We start from the raw sequence: 18,786 nt of genomic DNA, 5'->3' as shown, positions 1-18,786 counted from the left end.
AAAGTAATTTACCTGAGAAAGAGTAATGGTCATAAAAAGGTTTACTGAACTTATGAGAGGCATGAAGTAACACAGGAAGAACTTCAACAAAAATACAGAATATAAGAAAGTACCAAATAGAAGTCACAGAGCTAAAGAATATAAACTAAGTTGAAAAAAAAATGAGGAGTTGAATAACAGACTGCATGAAGCAGAAGAAAGGATCAGTGATCTCTCACAGGGCAGTAGAACTCACCCAAACAGCTACCAAAAAAAAAAAATAAATAAATTTTAAAAAAAGAAAAGAAAGAACTTTAAAATCTGAAGAAAACAAAAACACTGTTTATAAATATATATGCACTTTAAAAATTTTTTTTAACTTTATTTCTGAGAGAGAGAGAGACAGCATGAGCAGAGGAGTGTCAGAGAGAGAGGGAGACACAGAATATGCAACAGACTCCAGGCTCTGAGCTAGTTGTCAGCACAAAGCCCGACATGGGGCTTGAACCCTCGAACCGTGAGATCATGACGTGAGCCGAAGTTGGACGCTTAACCGACTGAACCACCCAGGTGCCCCAAGATATATGCACTTTTATGCTTATTGCAGCATTATTTACAATAGCCAAGATATGGAAATTAAATGTACATTGATAGATAAATAAGATGGGATACATATATATATATATACTTACATAATGTAATACCACTCAGCCATAGAAAAGACTGAGCTCTTTCCATTTGTGACAACATGAATGGTCCTTAATGTCAGAGGCTGCACCAGCTCCGACAGGTCCAGGGGTCCCTGAAGGATGGACGGTGTCAGCAAAAGAGAGTGAGAGAGCCCCAAGATCNCCGTGCAAACTTGCTTTAACCTCACCAGGAGTTTTCTCGACTAGTGGGCTCAGAATGGCTCCCAACACCTTAAAGTCTGAGTGAAATAAGGTCAGACAGAGAAAGGCAAATGCCCTATGATTTTGCTTATATGTGGAATCTAAAAAAACAAAACAAATGAACCAACAAACAAAACTCATAGATATAGTATACAGATTGGTGGTTGTCAAAGGGGAAAGAGATGAGGAGTTGGGGACAATAGAGGAAGGGGATTAAAAAGGTAGAAACTTCCAGCTGTAAAACAAGTAAGACATGGCATAATGTACATCATGATGACTATAGTCAATAACATGGTATTGCATATTATTGGTAGAATTAAGAAAGTAAATCTTAAAAGTTCCCATCACATGGGAAAGTTTTTTTTGTAACTGTATATGGTGACAGATGGTAACTAGACTTATGGTGATCATTTTGCAACATACACAAAGGTTTAATCACTAAGTTGTACACCTGAAACTAATACAATTTTAGGTCAATCATACTTTAATTTTTAAAAAAGTAATATATTCAGAGGATTTCACAAGAAAGTCTCATAAAGCATTGACTAAATATATTTTCTGAAATTGCTTTTTTTAAACAGGTCCTTGCAATCCTGTGTAGCAATGATTGTTGGAAAATTCTTTTTATTCAGTTGAAATTGTATTCTTCATTCTGCCTACCCCAGGAGTAGCACAAAATGGCTTTGATTGTTCCCTACCGCCATTTTGCAATTGCTCTTTTTCAAGTTTGATATCTACTCGTTCTTCCAATAAAGGTAAGTAGTCGGAAAGAACTGAAACCTAAAGTTATTTGAGAGCTAATACTTGACTCAGTAAACATCTAGTTTGGGATTCTGAGTCACTAACCTTTAAAATGACTGTGTTATCTTAGTAAACAGATCCTATTTACAACTGCCACTCTATTAGACATTCACATTATGCTCTTACTTAGGTGGTTTAACTGCAGCCTCAATTTCCCTATCTGTGAAATGGAGTCTTTCATCCTTCATGATAGGTATTTCGTGAAATCAAATTCAATAATGAAGGTAAATTTTTAGCAGAGAATCTTACAAAATATGAGTCTGATATAAAATTGATAGTGAACAATTATTTTTATTCTCAGACAATTGTGTAAATTCCTATGAATACAGTTATGGATAAAATTCCATGAAAAATATAAACTTTGTTACTGGTTAATTCTACTTTTTTGAGAAAAGTTTGATATCCACTGAGATTATACATAAACCACAATGAAGTTACTTTTATTAGTATTTTTTTAAGTACCATTTAAGTGAAGGAACTTGTTTTAGTTTGTTAGGTGAAAAACCAAAGAAATGCATAAATAATGCCTTTGTTACTTTAGAGGAACTTCAAATAGACTGAGGAATTTGTTAATCAATACAGATTGAAATACTTGTTAAAGTCTTGCTGTGTACTATATCTGGAACCATAGGAGGTTAAGTACTAATACTACCAAAACACAGAGAACTCTGTTACTCATTCAAAGTTATTACCCACCTATTATGTATGAAGTGAAATTTCAACTCACTTTAGAACCCATGCATTTCAGTTGCTGTGGCTGCATTAGAAAGCACCCCAAAACTTTAGTAGCTTTAAAAAAATGGTCACATTTATTTTGCTCATCAGTCTGCAACTTGGGCATGTCTTGACAGATGAAGCTTGCCTCTGAGCTATATGGAGTCTAGAGTCAGATGGGGCAGCTTTGAAGGCTAGGTCAGAGTCAGCTGGGGAAACTGGAATCAACTGAAGGCTCACTCACATTTAGCCCTGGGACCTGAGCTAAGAAGATTCAAACAGCTGGGCCTCTCACACCTGTCTTTCTATCTCTAGACATAGGATGAATCTCCATTTGGACTCAATGATGTTAATGTTGCTGCTCCTGTACTACAGTGAATTGCCTTCAGGTGACACTTCACCACCAATGGATAAGTGAGTAGGGATACAGGTCTGTTCCCATTGCCTCACTGGAGATAACTCTGCCTTGTGGTGTATGTTGCAGAGCTCTTCCCCAGAGAACCAGGCCAAAGATGGGCCATAGTTGAGAATACATCCTTATTTGTTCCCTTTTGCTTCCCTAGGTGACTTCACTTCCTCACAGGATTTTGCATATGAGCACCCCTGCAGTTAATCACATGTTTCTGAACCCCTATATTGAACTCTCCCCTAGTAAACCCAATCTAAGACATAGGATGAAAGTGCATGTAAAAAGATTAGGGGAAAAATCCCTTATTAGAATAAATAAAGCAACAGGTATTTTTTCCCATGGGAAACTTTGAAGAGATACTGTACTGACTCTTTCCTAATATTAATTAATTTGTTCGAGAGATACAGTTCTTTGGACTTTCTGGGTTTCCAATAGAGCCTGCTCTTCACAATGTTTGCCACTGCTTTTGTTGAGATCTGTGTACAAAATATCCTGGTACCCAAGTTATCTCTTGCACCACTCATCTGTGTCAATTAGTTGAGTTTTATTCTAGTCTCCCTCTTCACATATGAAGCACAGGACACACTTTTTAAGAAAGTGTCTCAGCATCATCAACAGTTTTTTATAAGAGATTCACAGTAAGCACACTAAACAGTTTTTTATAAGAGATTCACACAGAGTCCAGCTTTCTATGGACTCTGTGCCTTTACTTTCAAAGTAGTGGTTAAATATATCATTTGCAAATATCTTCTCCCTTTCGGTAGGTTGTTTTTTTGTTTTGTTGATGGTTTCTTTTGCTGTCCAAAAGCTTTTTATTTTGATATAGTGGAATCTAAACAACAACAGCCACAAATGAATAAACAAACAAAAAGCAGAATCAGACCTATAAATACAGAGAACAAACTGGTGGTTGTCAGTGGGGAGGAAGTAGGGGGTTGGCAAAGTGGGTGAGCAGGATAAGGAGATGCAGGCTTCCAGTTATGGAATAAATACATCATGGTGATAAAAGACACAGGATGAGGAATATAATCAATGATACTGTAATAGCATAGGACAGATGGTAGCTACTTGTGGTAGTAGGTTCACTTGTGGTGAACAGTGTCATGTATAAACTTGAATCACTACATTGTATGCCTGAGACTAATGTAACATCATGTGTGAAGCATATTCATATAAAAATAAAATAGAAGCCAAATATACATTATTGCACAAAATCAAATAATATTTGATGATTTAAATGGAACTTTGAGCAAAATCTGAAGAACTTAGAAATTTAAGTTTTATAAATGTGCAATAGATACATTCTCTACCTTTATAGAATTTGGAAAATATTTGTCAGAAAGAACAGGCAAGAAGAGCAAAGTTGAGGGTTAGTATAGGTGTATATGGTAGCAGATAATTCCACTTATGCTTTACTTTGGGAAACATTTTGTAAGTGGACTAATATTCCTTCAGAGTTCTCCTAATTCCTCACTCCTTTTATGCTCTACTTCCTCATGGTTACATTTACCAGGGCCAACATACCAGTCACTCCTCTGATCCCAAGGTGCTGCTTCACACCCTCACAGAAGAACACTGGAAGAAGACACCTGTGCACTGAATCCCTCTTTTGTAATCCAGCATCATTGTTCTAAAGCAACTCTTTCTGAACAATTGTTAGGGGGGAAAAAAGAATTTTGTGTAAAATCTATTTTAAACCTTACTTTTCTTAAGACCGTGAGAGCAAAAGAAGAAAGCTGATGATTAATGACATCCATAAAAACTGAATGACAGTATTTTAATCTTCAGGTTATACTCATATTCTGAAGCAATAATTTCTTAACTCACAAGATGAATCTCATCAGTTATGTTATTTTAAACCTTCCAGTTAACTTGGTACTTTGAAAGAATATTTTCTTAACCAATAAGGTGGATTAAATCAGGAATTTTACTGAATTTACCAAATAGTTAATACCTTTTTTTTAAGACAAAAATTTTTCTGGGAAAATGTGGTATGGAAGTCACAGAAGTGCAAAACTATTTTACTGTTTAAAATATAAATAAATGAACATAGAAAAAATGACACCTATAACCCTCAGATATAAAAAAGAGAATAGATTTAATGTTAACAGTATAGTTTAGGAGCAGAAATTTTGGCAATTGATGAAAGGCCTCTTACCGCTTCCAAAATACTCTAGTGGATGGACAAGATTCCAGTAATTACAAACCAAAAGGCTAGGAGTGGTGTAGGGAAACCAGATAAAATGATACAGCATGTTTCTCTACCCCAGTAGAGGTGTGGGATTTGCTTCAGAGCAAATCTGGAGCTATTGGCAATTCTGGAAATGATTTTGAGTGTCACAACTAGGAAAGGGGACATTAGTTGCATTTAGTGGGAAGAGACCAGGGATGCTATTAAACATCCTACAACACACAAAACAACCCTTTCCAACAAAGAATTATCTGGCCCAAAATATCAATAATGCCAAAGTTGAGAAACCTGTTCTAAGTCAAGCCTTCTCTCTTCCACCAACAGAAAATTATAACCGAAGATAATTACTATATTGAGAGAAATAAGTCATTAATATCTGCCTTCTGTTTTTGTTTTGTTAAGTTAGTCACATACCAAATTGGATCCCAAAGGGTCGGGCCTTTACTTATGTGATCAAAGTGAACCAATTTTTTTCAAAAGCAGACATCTTTTGTATTATATATTTGGCCCATTTCTGTACCTATTCATCATGACATTGCTGTGTTCCAGTAGGGGATGGCTTGCCCCCATCATTTCTGTTCTAAAGAAAACTTTTCTGGGCAGCCAATCTGTAGCTAGCATAGCCTCAGGGTGGCTCCTTGGAGTGGCAGTGGGGCTCTACCAATACTTTTCCTCCCAGGTTAGCTTTGCCTCCAGGCTTTTCATTATTGTTTCTATCTCCTATAAGCAGAGTGTGTACATTTTTTAAGGATCCGCCTGAAGAGTAACATTGGGTGCCAATTTCTCTTGTTTATTTTCCTAAAGTCTTATTAATGGTGGTCTTGGTAGACCCAGGAAATTTTGCAATAGCTATAAACAATTCGTTGTCAATTTGAGCAGAGAAAGTCCCATGCAAAGAGCAGTTAAATTTCCCCATATGGTAGATATGCTTTTCCTAAGAATTGTCTTTGCTATAACATCCAAGAGCAATGACTGTTTACTGTAGCCAGGTAGTGTTACAATTGTTGTAAAGCCTGATCCCATGGAGGATTATGTATAACTTGCAATTGGTATTGTGAGAAGATTCAGCTAGTGAAGAATTCCTATGATGATCGTAGTCCCTGTTTATTTTAGACATGCCTTGGGCCAGGTAATATTATTTTGTATACATTGCCTTCCTTGTACATATTGATAAGTGGCCAGGGAGGAGGTCCATGGTAAGATGTCCTTGGCCACTTGGTTAATGCAATGTCTTTCCATCCAAATAAATGATGCTTATACTGGAGGGGAGAAAAGATAATTATAATTAAAAGGAAAAGAAATTAATACTTGTAAGGTTATAGATTGTTGACAGAGTTTGTATTTATAATCATCCCCAGAATGAAGAAAAGCTATAATTTTATCTCTATAATCCTATAGGGTTTGTTAGTATTGACACTGGATTATAGAGTTTTTAATTTGATACCACAGATCATGAACATCCTGATTGTAATATATTGTAATACTAGGTGCATACTATCTCTGGGCAGTCTTTTAATGATACTCATTAGGTAGTGGCCCATTGCTCTATTTGTTTGATGGCACTAATTAATAATAGTGGATTATTTATGATTTGAAGTAAATGTTAGCCCAAACAATTTAAAAGGCATTTAGGAATCATCCATGGCAATTTATAGGAATAGCTAATGGGAGTAGAGGTAGACATACGAGGAAGACTTCTGTCCTCAGTTCTGATGTGTGTGATTCTGTTAGTGATAGGGTTTTGGAGTGAGTGGTGGAGGTTTGGAGCTGATGATGGTCAAGGAAGAATTCTTGAGACGTCTTTGGTGGAAAAAGGGTGATTTTATTAAAGCATGGGGACAGGAGCCTTGAGCAGAAAGAGCTGCACTGGGGTTGTAAAGAGTGACTAGTTATATACTATAGAGTTAGGAGAGGTAAAGGCCATAAGGAGGCCTCCAGAAGGACATTGATATGCTAAATGGGATTCCCAAGATACCCAAGGCCTTGCTATTGTCAAGCTAAGGTTATTTATCTCCTAGTAAGACATTAACATTAGGACAAAAGGGGGTTCCTGGAGAAATGTTATATTCTGTATTTGCATTAAGTGTTTGTCGATGGGCTATAGGTTATAAAGAAATTTAATTTTACCTGCCAATTTCTTCTGGCCTCTGCTCCCCACATCACTATGGAGAGGAGGGTGATATTAGGGACTCCAAGAAATGGAGATATTTGGTTCCCATTATCCACAGAATAACCCATGTTGAGTGGTTCCATGTAGGGTACATGTACTGCACTGTTTTCAGACATTCTTTGTCAACAGTAGGATGCAAATTACCAGGACTAGAGTAATCTGTCAATGGACAGGTAGTTAACACTTCTGAGTATGAAAACTTCTCAGGTAAAGAAAGGGCACAACAACCGTGTAGAGGTGAAACTCAGATCATTTGTGGCCAGAAGTAGAGGATCTGATTATCTCCTGAGTATTCCCAAAATGCTGTGAGGGATTATTAATTTCACTTCCTGGGTGTTGGGAGCAGGTCCAGGCTTGTTTCACAATACTTAAGTTGAGAAAAGTGATGAGGAAGAGTGGGGCAAGCTCCACGCCCCTCCCCCAGGTGGGATATATGTGTATTCCTGGGATACTCCTGGCTGCCCAAGAACAGGGGAAAGGAAAGAAAGCAAATGGTTGACTGACAGAGGTCACAGTCATGTAGGACAGTAGTCTTTTTCAGTTTATGGATAGCTTAGTAAACTAAGAAAAAGGCAATCTTATCCATAGTTGTATCTCCAGAAACCTATAAACCCCATTTCCTGGAGCCCTGATAGCACCATCATCAAGATGTAAGGGGGTATAAGTACTTGCCATGGTGATGTGGGAAATAAAGCCAAATGAAACATTAAATTCCCTTACTGCCTACAGCCTGTTGACAAGTCCTTGAAACAGGCAGAGTGACCATCTTCTAGGAACTCAGCTGCCTCAATGATGACACTTTGCTAGGGGAAAAAGGGAAGCTTGCTTACCATTATTCTATTCCCCAGGATCTTGTGACTCTCCTTAAACACATAAAAACTCCTTTGCAGACCTCCTTTATCTTTAACCCACAAATATATGTTGGGAATTACACTATAAGCTTATGGCCCCTGATACACATCTGAAAGATCTCAGGACTGAGGTTTTACTAAACAGTAATAAATGACGTTTTCTTTAATTTTTAATTTTTTTAATGTTTATTTATTTTTGACAGAGAGAGAAAGAGAGAGAGAGACAGAGCATGAGTGGGGAAGGGGCAGAGAGCAAGAAAGAGACACAGAATCTGAAGCAGACTCCAGGCTCTGAACTGTCAGCACAGAGCCCAATGTGGGGCTCAAACTCATGAATTGCAAAATCATGACCTGAGCCAAAGTTACACACTTAACTGATTGAGCCACCCAGGCACCCCATAAATGATGTTTTCCTAACCACAACTAGCCCCTCAAGGTCCAGGAAACCTTGCTTCCAAAATTCCTTGGAGACTTACCCTTTGATTTTAATTAAAAAAAAATTAATTTTATTTATGCTTTCTCTTTCTCTTTCAAAATAAATAAATAAAATTAATTTTTTTTAATTAAAAATCATCCCTAGGGGATGGCCAGAGAGACAGGAGGGGGAGAATTCCAAGCAGGCTCTGCACTGACAGCGGATTTTTGGTAAGAGACGCAGGGCTCAAACTTGTGAACTGTAAGATCATGACCTGAACTGAAGTTGGATGCTCAACCAACTGAACCATCCAGGCACCAATAAAATGATTCTTAATTTTATCTGAACATAAATATACTAAACAAGTATTAAAAGTGATGAAAACAGCTTAGAACTGCAAAAAAGGGACTAACATTCTCTGAGGGAAAAAAAAGAGTAGAGGTTAACTCAGTGACTATGAACATGCTTACAAAAAACAGAGCAGGAGTAACCAGTGGCTTGAGTACAGTGAATGTGACTGGACAAGCAGGGACCCGAATACACAGTAGGCACTGCTCAAAGTCTTTCCCAGAGAAAAATGTGAAGTCACTGAGATATCTTAACCAATAATAGGATGGGATCAGAATTTGCTTTGAAAAGATCATAGCCATAGTATTACTTAATAAAAGAAGTAAACATGGGTAAGTTAAGACCAAAAAAATGGCATGAGGAAGTCCCAGCAGTTTGAGAGGATAGTATGTTTTTGAATTATCATTTTAGAAAAGTCTTGCTATTACATTCAAATAAGGAATTTAAGTCAGTCAGACACAAATCTTTTATATCTCAATGCCTTTTGAAAATTGCTTTAAAGCTTTTTGGCATTTGATATAGTATAAAACTTTTGAATCTTATAGATTGTTGTTCATGTGTGGGGAATGCGTTGTTCTTTTCCACATGGATGCTTATAATATTTGATTTCAAAGTTATAATATAAAATTTTTACCAGGATACCTCCAGTATATATGTCTTCTTATAGTTTTCTAAATACATGTTAAACACTCTTGGTTTTCACACTTAGACTTACTTTAGATTAGAAATTCTATTATTTTACAATAATATTATTACTTCTCTACAGTTTTTAAAAATTTTTTAATCCATGGTCAATCTGCTTTTAAAATTACTAAATATGATTTATTTTAGTATTTTATTTGTTTTATATTTTTCCTGTTTTCTTACATTTTTGGCTTCTTACTATTGGGGTTGTCTACCATTTATAGCTTATCATCAATAATATGATTGAACTTTTGTTTTCTCAGGTTTTCGTTGTAATGGAGTCATCCCTTGATTTAATTTGTTATACGTATATCACTTTTTCTTTTATAGAGAACACAAAATATTTTATTTTTTAAATTTTTTAAATGTTTTATTTATTTCTGAGAGAGAGAGACAGCGTGAGCAGGGGTGGGGCAGAGAGAGAGGGAGACACAGAATCAGAAATAGGCTCCAGGCTCTGAGCTAGCTGTCAGCACAGAGCCAGACACGGGGCTCGAACACATGAACCATGAGATCATGAGATCATGACCCGAGCCAAAGTCGGACACTTAACTGACTGAGCCACCCAGACCCTCCAAGAGCACAAAGCATTTTAGAAAATGTCTCTAGAACAGTGTTTTAAACAAGAGTGGTTTATTCCAAATATTTTGTTCATTACTGCTGTTACTCTCTAGTGGCATTTTTCCCCATGAGCCCTATGTTACTTATTGTCTATTTCTCTATTGCTATCTCCTCGATGTTTTAAGTAAAATTATTATTTTTGGACTTTCTGAAACGCTTGTAATTGTAAATCCTTAACCATATCAAATCAAATGAAAGGATGCCAGAATTAACTATACATTTAGAGACAGAAGAGAAAAATCAATAAGATTGTACGAAATAATCATAAAACTATATATAAAACTTTTGTCTGAAATATAAAAAAATTAATCATTACCTTGATCAGTAGATATAATTAATTAAGAAGAACAACATAAATACAGACAGATTCTCTCCTTGACCAAACTTTATTCAGTTTCCTCTGAGCCCTCTTTCTGATGAGGGCTCCCTCCACCTTGGCTCACATTCTTGTTGTGGCTGCATAGCCCAGTTTTAGCAAAAATCCTGTTAAATGACTTTAGCAGGAATTCCCCCTACCACTGATGTCTCCTTTTAGTAACTTTCCATCTACTAACCCCCTCTCTGTTCCTTGGCTATAAATCTCCATCTATCCTTGCTGTATTAGGAATGGAGCCCAGGTTCTGTAATGAGGTCTATTTTCCCCTATTGCAACAGTTTCTGAATAGTCTGTTTTTATCACTAACTACTGTCTAGCTCCAGTTTTCTTTAAAAATACACTTTAATAACATATACAAGATACAGTGAAACTTGAGACAAAATGCTAAAAAAATAGGAAATAAAAGTAGAATATGTTTTTTACAAATAGAATTAGCTTTGCTTCTCTCATGGAGAAAATAAAAACAAACACAAACAAACAAAAAACAGGGCAAAATAGTTCAGGAAAAGCCAGAACAGTGGGGCTCAAACTACAATGTCCTCCAGAAAACCTTGCCTTATTAAGCTAATTGGTTTCTGTTTGCTTCCTCTCTGGCCCCAGGTGCTTTCTGCTCTGCTCTGTAGGCAGTCCTTTTTTCCAGGAGGGTGTGAGTGTATTACTCAGTGTGCAGTAAATACTCAGTAAAAGCTAACTTCCTAACTGCCTGGAGCTGAACTGACTTGCAGGACAAAGCTGTAGAATTGCTAAGTGGAGGCTAGAGCCAGGTGGAAGACACTGCTCCTTGTTCCCGCCTTGAGATCTTTTATCGGCTATATGGTATGAGAGTGGCCAATCTGGTTTAACAAGAGGGAAGAAGCACTATTACATGTTAGGAGAATTAAAAACAAACATCTCTCCCAGGGTGCTTTCACACATATTTATATCAGGATGTGCACTACCTCTATTACGCACACATAATTTTCATAATTATTATTTTAATAATAACAAAGAATGGATGATTATATCTTATCAATTATAAACTTACCCATCTTAAAATTGAGTGTTACATTAAACTTCATGACTTAAGAAAATGTGTTGTTTTAGAGAATTCATTTGCACACTGAAAAATAATTTCATAGAACTAGTTTTGTGAACAGGTTTGGTTTAAGTCTAATTTCTGATGTGACAAATAGCAATATTTGAGTATTCATTGTGTACCTCTGCTGTTATGCATAAACTTCAGGGCACAGATTGAACGTTATACAAAAATGTGATTTTTGAGAATGTGAGTTACAAACTAAAAAGTTTTTAACTTTGTTTTATCTGGAATAACTTCCTGAAACCATCTCTTTCTTTCCATCTCCTTAGTAACTTGTGTTGCAACTTCAACTGAAGTTACAATGTTAAGTGACTAAGAGTTCATTTTATGCAGTTAGGCAATAGTACCTTTACACTCTGTCAAAACATATTCTTTAATCATGGATGTCTTTCATTTTTATTTTTAATTTTTATTATGGCTGAGATTAGAAAATAATTTATGATTGAAATTTTCATGCAAGGGATTTTTAGATCGCCTAGATACCTTACTTGATATTCTAAAAATGTTATTCTATATTTGAGTACTGTAAACACCATCTAGATAGAAGTCTTCTTAGAATAGAAACAGATTGTTTGACATTTGGTTGTTCTTTATTTCGATAAAAGTGATGCATAGAAAAAAGTTTAGCTTTAAAAAAATTTGGCAAGTGAGCTTAGAAAAAAAGTAGATTTTGCTCAAGGGTTTGGGCAAGTTTTAGTATTACACAAAAAAGCTGGGGTTGATAATGGAAATAGCAAGAGGTTACTTTCTTCATTTCCCCAGTGTTTATAAAAAGATCAGTTTTCACACCAATACTTACTGAACAAAAATTTATGATTTCACACACTCTTTTTACTATGGGAAAGAATGGCAAGATCCCAGTGTTTCTGAAAGTGGGGTCTTCATGGCTCTGTACTATTTAATAAGATAGCAAATAGATTTTGGTGTAAGTTCAATTTTAGGTATGCCAAAGAAACTAGAGTTAACAGCTAAATAAATAAATCATGTTCAATACATTGGTTGAGTTTAACAAAATTTATTTAGGTGGTTGAAAAGATTGCTGGGGACACTGTCGGTAAGGTTTCTAAATGTAATTGGGAATGTCAAAACGAATCATAACGAAATATACAACTGTGCAGATTTATGCTTTGCACTAGACATTCCTAATGCATGGTAGAATTACACACAAAAAAGCCTTCAGTGTCAGTATTGGAATTGTATGATAGAGAAAAATTCATTTTCCATTCCTTTATGATAACACATTTTAATGGCTCTAGGTATATGAAAGTATTTTTAATACAAAGGCCATGAATTATATGAACCATGCATGAGAATCGAGTGGACAAAAGTAATTTTCAATATGCTAATGCTATGCTGTATTGCTAAGAACAGAGGAGTCCAATAGAAATATAATGTAAATCCTACATGCAATGTAAAATTTTCTAATATTCACATACAAAAAAAATGAAAAGAAACAGGTGAAATTAATTATAATAACATATTTTATATAACCCCAAATATCCAAAATGTTGTATATCTTTAACATTCACCAATAGAAAAATTATTGAGATATTTTACATTTTTTCTATACTTGTAACTCTGATGTATATTTTGTACTACAGCACATTTTAATTTACACTAGCCACATTTCAAACGCATATCAGACAGTACAGTCTTAGATAAGAATACCTATGTTACTTCCTGATTTCATTTCCGCTATGATTGTCCTCATAAATTTGTATTCATCTGTCGTATTAGATGGTGATTAAGAGCAAAATTTTCATCTATGGCTGAGTTACTTTTTTGTAAAACTTAAATATTTGCTCAAGAATTTAACATTTTTCCATTCGAAGTGCTTAATTTGTTTATAATAGTTGAGAACTGAAAGGCATAAACTCCAAATATCATTTTTATATTAATGGATTGGCCTAATATTAGAGAAGTTTTTCTCTCCTGTATCTCAGGTATCTTAATATTTCTTAATGTTTAAGATGGATATACAGTCAAACCATTTCATGGGAGATATGCTTATAATTGAAATTTCATGAATCCACATGTATCTCCTCTCTTTTCAAAGGATTGAAGGATTCCTCCTCTCAGGAACACTAAAAAACGATTTAATTTACTTGCCCATTCTCTGTCACAGTATCTTATCTTACTGAATGACACTCTAATTCCTTAACTTGTCTGTCACCACTCATCAAGAGATAATGAGCTGACCCTTCTCTGAATAGGTAGCTGGAGCCAGAGATAGCACTGAATGTTTGTTGATGAGAAAAGTAGATAACAGGTATGTGTTTAAGAGATGGGCAATACCTGGATGGGGACAAAATAAATGTGGGTGTTCCATGAACACAGTGCTGCCAGCTCAGCCCAGCGATGAGGGGAGAATTTAGAATGAAATCACAACAATGGCTTACTTGTGTCACCTTAAGCAGCACGAATCAACTGGTTTAGCTAAAACAAACAAAAATCCCAAAACACCAGCCACCCTCGATACAAGTAAAGGAAACTTGAAGTGTTTAATAGCAAATATCCCATCTCACAGTTAAGGTCCATTGTCAAATTTATTAAGTGAATTCAATTGATTAGCAACGGTTAAGTGTTTGAATTTAAAAGTTCAAAATCACCATAAACCCATAGACTTTTTATTTTCTATCAGCATGTTCATTTTGGCACAACAGAGTAGCTATATCGACTATTAACCATTTTAATTGCCACTTTAAAGTTTAAATGTCATCATAATGGACCACGTTATTTGAAAATTTAAGCATTCTATTCTTTCAAGTTTCATTAAATACAAACACTTCAAGTCATAATCATAGTACATAGGTTAAGAATTGGTACCCTTATTTTGAAAGTGGTAATTAGTCTTCTCTGTTATCTATTGCCAAAGTAGAATGGAATGAGTTAGTGTCAGCCCTTGAAAAATAAGTATGATGACTTGAAAAAGTAATAGATAATTCTCTCTCTAAATAAGAAACCTTTATGATAACAAATTAAAATGTTCACTGAAGGACTATAAATGTTAACTGTCCATTTTAAGTCAGGAATTACAATTGGTAAAATCAAAATATTTTTAAAAAACAAAGTAAATGTAATTTTATTATGAAACAACAATGTGTATTTTTGTCATACATTTCATAGTGTCTTTGATGCACATTTTTCACAAGTTGCACGTACCAAAACTCCCATGTAGAGAAATAATAGAAATCAACTAGTAGCTCTGGTCACTAGATTAATGGTATATCCATAAAAGTCAAGACTAATTATTCCACCCCATAATTTAAAAACTACAGCTTAGCTTCTAAATGGAAACAGAACAAAGCAAACAAACTAAAACCCCTCAGAATGATTGTTTTAACTACACTATGATGTTTTAAGCTTGTGTTCATATAATGTTCTCTATTTCAGCAGGATCCTTGGAGCCCCATGAATCTTACCAGTAAAGAGGATCCAGAGGTTCACAAGATGAAATGACATAATGTGTCGAAAACATTGATCTTGAAGAGACATTTGAAATCATCTAATATAGATCCTTTATGTTACAGATAAAGAATATATGGTAATTTTGTTTACTAAATAACTTTAAACCCCCAAATTTTACATTCACTTTATTTCATTAAAAGAGAATTCTAGATTTCCTTGGGGGAAATTGCCTCCTACTATCATGCCTGTGGTTTTGGTGGCCAAAGTCTACTGTTCCTCACCTTCAGTAAAGGGAACTAATTGGCTTAAGCTGTCTTCCTGGCCAGAGTGATTTAACCAGGCAGAAGCATGATTTGTGGCAGTATGAGCCAGCGTCAGGACTGTTGTCCAACTGACTGTTGAGGAGAAAAAGCCCTCTTCTTTTTCCTCTGAGATTAAGACTATGAAATCTGGGACCTGAAGTTTTTGTGATCATCTTTCAAATATGCAAGGGAAGACGAGTTTAAGAAGAAAGATAACACAGAGTTGTAACTACTAGTTTTTATTTGTCAGTCGCTGCTCCATGAGGAACTTCTGATCCTGCTGTCCCTGAAGCCAATCCTACATCTGAACTTTTTTTTAAATTTTTTTTTAATGTTTTATTTATTTCTAGGAGAGAGAGAGACAGCGTGAGCAGGGGAGGGTCAGAGAGAGAGGGAGTCACAGACTGAAACGGGCTCCAGGCTCTGAGCTGGCAGTCAGCACAGAGCCCGATGCGGGGCTCGAACCCACGAACCGCGAGATCATGACGTAAGCGAAAGTCGGACGCTTAACCGACTAAGCCACCCAGGCGCCCCACATCTGAACTTTTTAATTAGGGAAGACAAGTAATTCATTTTTTTAATCAATATGGTTCTGATTTGGTTTTTTATCACTTCCAATTGCAAGAATGTTAGTTGATTAAAGATATCAAACATAAATCTTACCAAGGTCTTAAAATGGCCCACGATTAAGTTGTGTGGTGGAGGTTAGTGTAAGGGCCGGAGTCTTAACTACAGGCTTTCAGTTTATTGTTCTTGCATCCATAAAACATTGTATCCCTATCTAAGATGCTTCCGGAGTATGGAAAGTTGACTACTTGGGGAGTCTTGCCATAGCATCTGGGTGCCAAGATTTAGTTTATTTATTGGCAGTACCTTCACTAAATGAGAAAGACATTCCTGTCACTCCTTAGTGATATACAAACTGTGGTTTTTGTATCTTCGGGAATAAAAACACAGAATATGAGGAAAGCAGTAGGAAAGTAAGCAACAAAAGACAAATAATAAGTTCAAAAAATGTAACAAATTTTTATCAGAGTTCAAACTATTCCTTCCCTCTGTGAGGTACCATTACCTATGTGAGGTGCCTCATAGCTCCTTTCTACAAAAAGATAATAGACCATTGCTCTGTAAAGCTTAGTTGCCATCATGTGACCTACTCTGACCAGTGAAACACTGTCAGTGTGATGGTAATGTTTATGCACAACTTAGCTAGGCTACAGTACCCAAGAACTCAAACACAGATTTGATATTCCTGTGAAGGGATTTTATAGATATGATTAGCAGCTGACAGTCAGTTGACTTTCTGTAAAGGAGATTATCCTGGATAATCCAAATGGCTTGAGCCCAAATCAGTTAAAGGTCTTAAAAACAGAACTGAGTTTTCACTAAAAAAGAAATTTTGGACTGCAGTGCCAGCTTCTTGAAATAAATTCCAGGTTGTCCAGCCTGCTCATCTTGACAGTACCCCCTCTTCCCCTACAGATTTCAAACTTGCCTAACTAGTGCAATGAATGCCTTCTCTGTCTCTCTCCTACGGACTCTGCTTCTCTGGGGAAACCTTGACCAACCCAGCTTCAGGCAGAAGTTTTAAGGACCAGCAGCAAGTGTTGCTCATCTCTCTTTTCTTTCACAAATACAACAATGTTGCAAAATAAAACAGAGGTCAACCAACCAAACAAAGAGCATGAGGCAGAGACTCTGAGATTCAAGTAATCTGCAATAAGTATGTATGTAGTACTAGAAAAAATCACTTCTGCTACCATCCTCGTGGGACCTGGGCAACATCATCTCTCACCTGCATTAGTATTAGTGTAATTATAGCCCTGCCATTCACTGGGTTCCTACTGTTGTCTATATGAAGCCTATTCTCAAAACAATAGCCATAGTGATCCTCTGAAAATGTGAGTCAGATCATGCTACTTCTTAGATGAAACCCTGCAATGGGTTCTTATTTCCCTAGGAGTAAGGGCTGGCAGCCTTACAATGATTGACAAAGCCTTACATGCTCTGCCCATCATCTCTCTGACTTTGTTTTTTACATTTCCTTCCATTTTCACTGCCAGATTCTCTTCTGTACCCATCTATCAGATTAAATTCTGGCAGTTCTTTAGTCCTTTTCCTGAAAGCCATACTACATTGCAGAATAATTTGATAAACCAATCACAGACAATGGCTTATAAGGCATAATGTATCACCTATAATATATCATGTCTAATTTTCACAGATGCTTTCATTGTCTGACTCAAAGGATGCTTTGTGCAGCAATTTTAGTCAGTGATACAGGGCCGGATGGGGCACAGTATGAAAAACAAAGACCTTTCAAGTCATGTTTTTAGTCATAACTCATAAGCAAATTATACAGAAAAAGAGCTATGAATAAGCAAATATCATGGATAAAGTCTTTCCCCCTTAAATTATAGGAACATACTTGACATTTTGGATTACTTTTCAAGGAATCAGTTTATATAACCCAGTGAACATAGTCTTATTAGTATATGAATGCCAGGGGAATGCATCCTTGTATGGAGTCTATTTTATATTATGTTCATAATGTATATGTACATATACACATCATATACACATATCTGCACATATGTAGTAAAATAAAGAAAATAAAAGGATACATATATAGAGTAAATATATATATATATACTCTATTTTAATTACTAAGTGACAACCATTTGACAAAGTTCAGAAAAGCTGATTTGGCCAAATGGAAAGAGAAAATTAAGATGAAATTAACTCTATATTTCTACTTCTAATTTAAAAAGAAAATGTGATTACTTCTAATTTAATCACTTGCGGTTTAAATTGGTTTATTTTAAATTTTGGTAACTTGAACAAATTGTGATTTGTATTAAAATTTGAGGACCTGTAGAATGACTTACACAATCAGACTGGATCTTGTCTGGCTGTCTGGTAATCTATAATAAGTGAAGGGATTAAAAATGCAACATCTCTTTCAAAAATAAAGAAAAGAAAAGAATTTAGTTTACCCAGACTCTTTACTTTGTCCCATATCTAAGTATTTATACAGATGTTAAACATTAGATTTTCGATTATGTTGATTGATTCCAGTCATTTTAAGATTATTCCTCTCCATAGATGTCGGCACGATGGGTTTTTAAAAAGCTGTTGTTCTGAGTGATGATCATCAGGGGAAGGAATATGACATTTCTAGGAGAATTTTAGCATTTCTGTAAAATGTAACATTTGCTCATGGTGGTGGAGAGAAGTGTATAATAACATCAAACATACGAAATCCTTATAATGAGGTCTTGAATACTTGATCATAGTGGGAAAAAACCTAAAGAGAAATTCTTTCAGAGTATTTTATGTATTTAAAGAAAAAAAAGTTTCTCAGTGCTGTTGTAGTCCTCAAAACACAGTGAAGGTCACTGCAGTAGGAAATGTCTCTGCTGATTTAGATAAATGTGGCCTCATTCCAATATACTGTTTTTCCTTTTATCCAATTGAAAACCTACCACAGGTTTTTACTGTAGGCTGTCAGACAGAGCACAAATATTTCATAAACCATAGTGGGCTTAT

The 18,786-nt window shown here is 35.6% G+C and overlaps 1 long non-coding RNA gene across 1 annotated transcript; it reads left to right on the top strand.

The window, feature by feature from the left end:
* Window positions 1-1,486: 1,486 nt before the first annotated feature.
* LOC144243916 (uncharacterized) lies at window positions 1,487-15,094 on the top strand. The gene is made up of 3 exons (XR_013338802.1): window positions 1,487-1,624; window positions 2,700-2,798; window positions 14,924-15,094. It is a non-coding gene; the product is annotated as an uncharacterized LOC144243916 (long non-coding RNA).
* Window positions 15,095-18,786: the final 3,692 nt, after the last annotated feature.

The sequence above is a fragment of the Crocuta crocuta genome, unplaced genomic scaffold (genome assembly GCF_008692635.1).
Source record: "Crocuta crocuta isolate KB4526 unplaced genomic scaffold, BGI_CrCroc_1.0 scaffold532, whole genome shotgun sequence".
In the NCBI taxonomy this organism is placed as follows: domain Eukaryota; kingdom Metazoa; phylum Chordata; class Mammalia; order Carnivora; family Hyaenidae; genus Crocuta; species Crocuta crocuta.
This window is presented reverse-complemented; position numbering and strand designations above follow the sequence as displayed.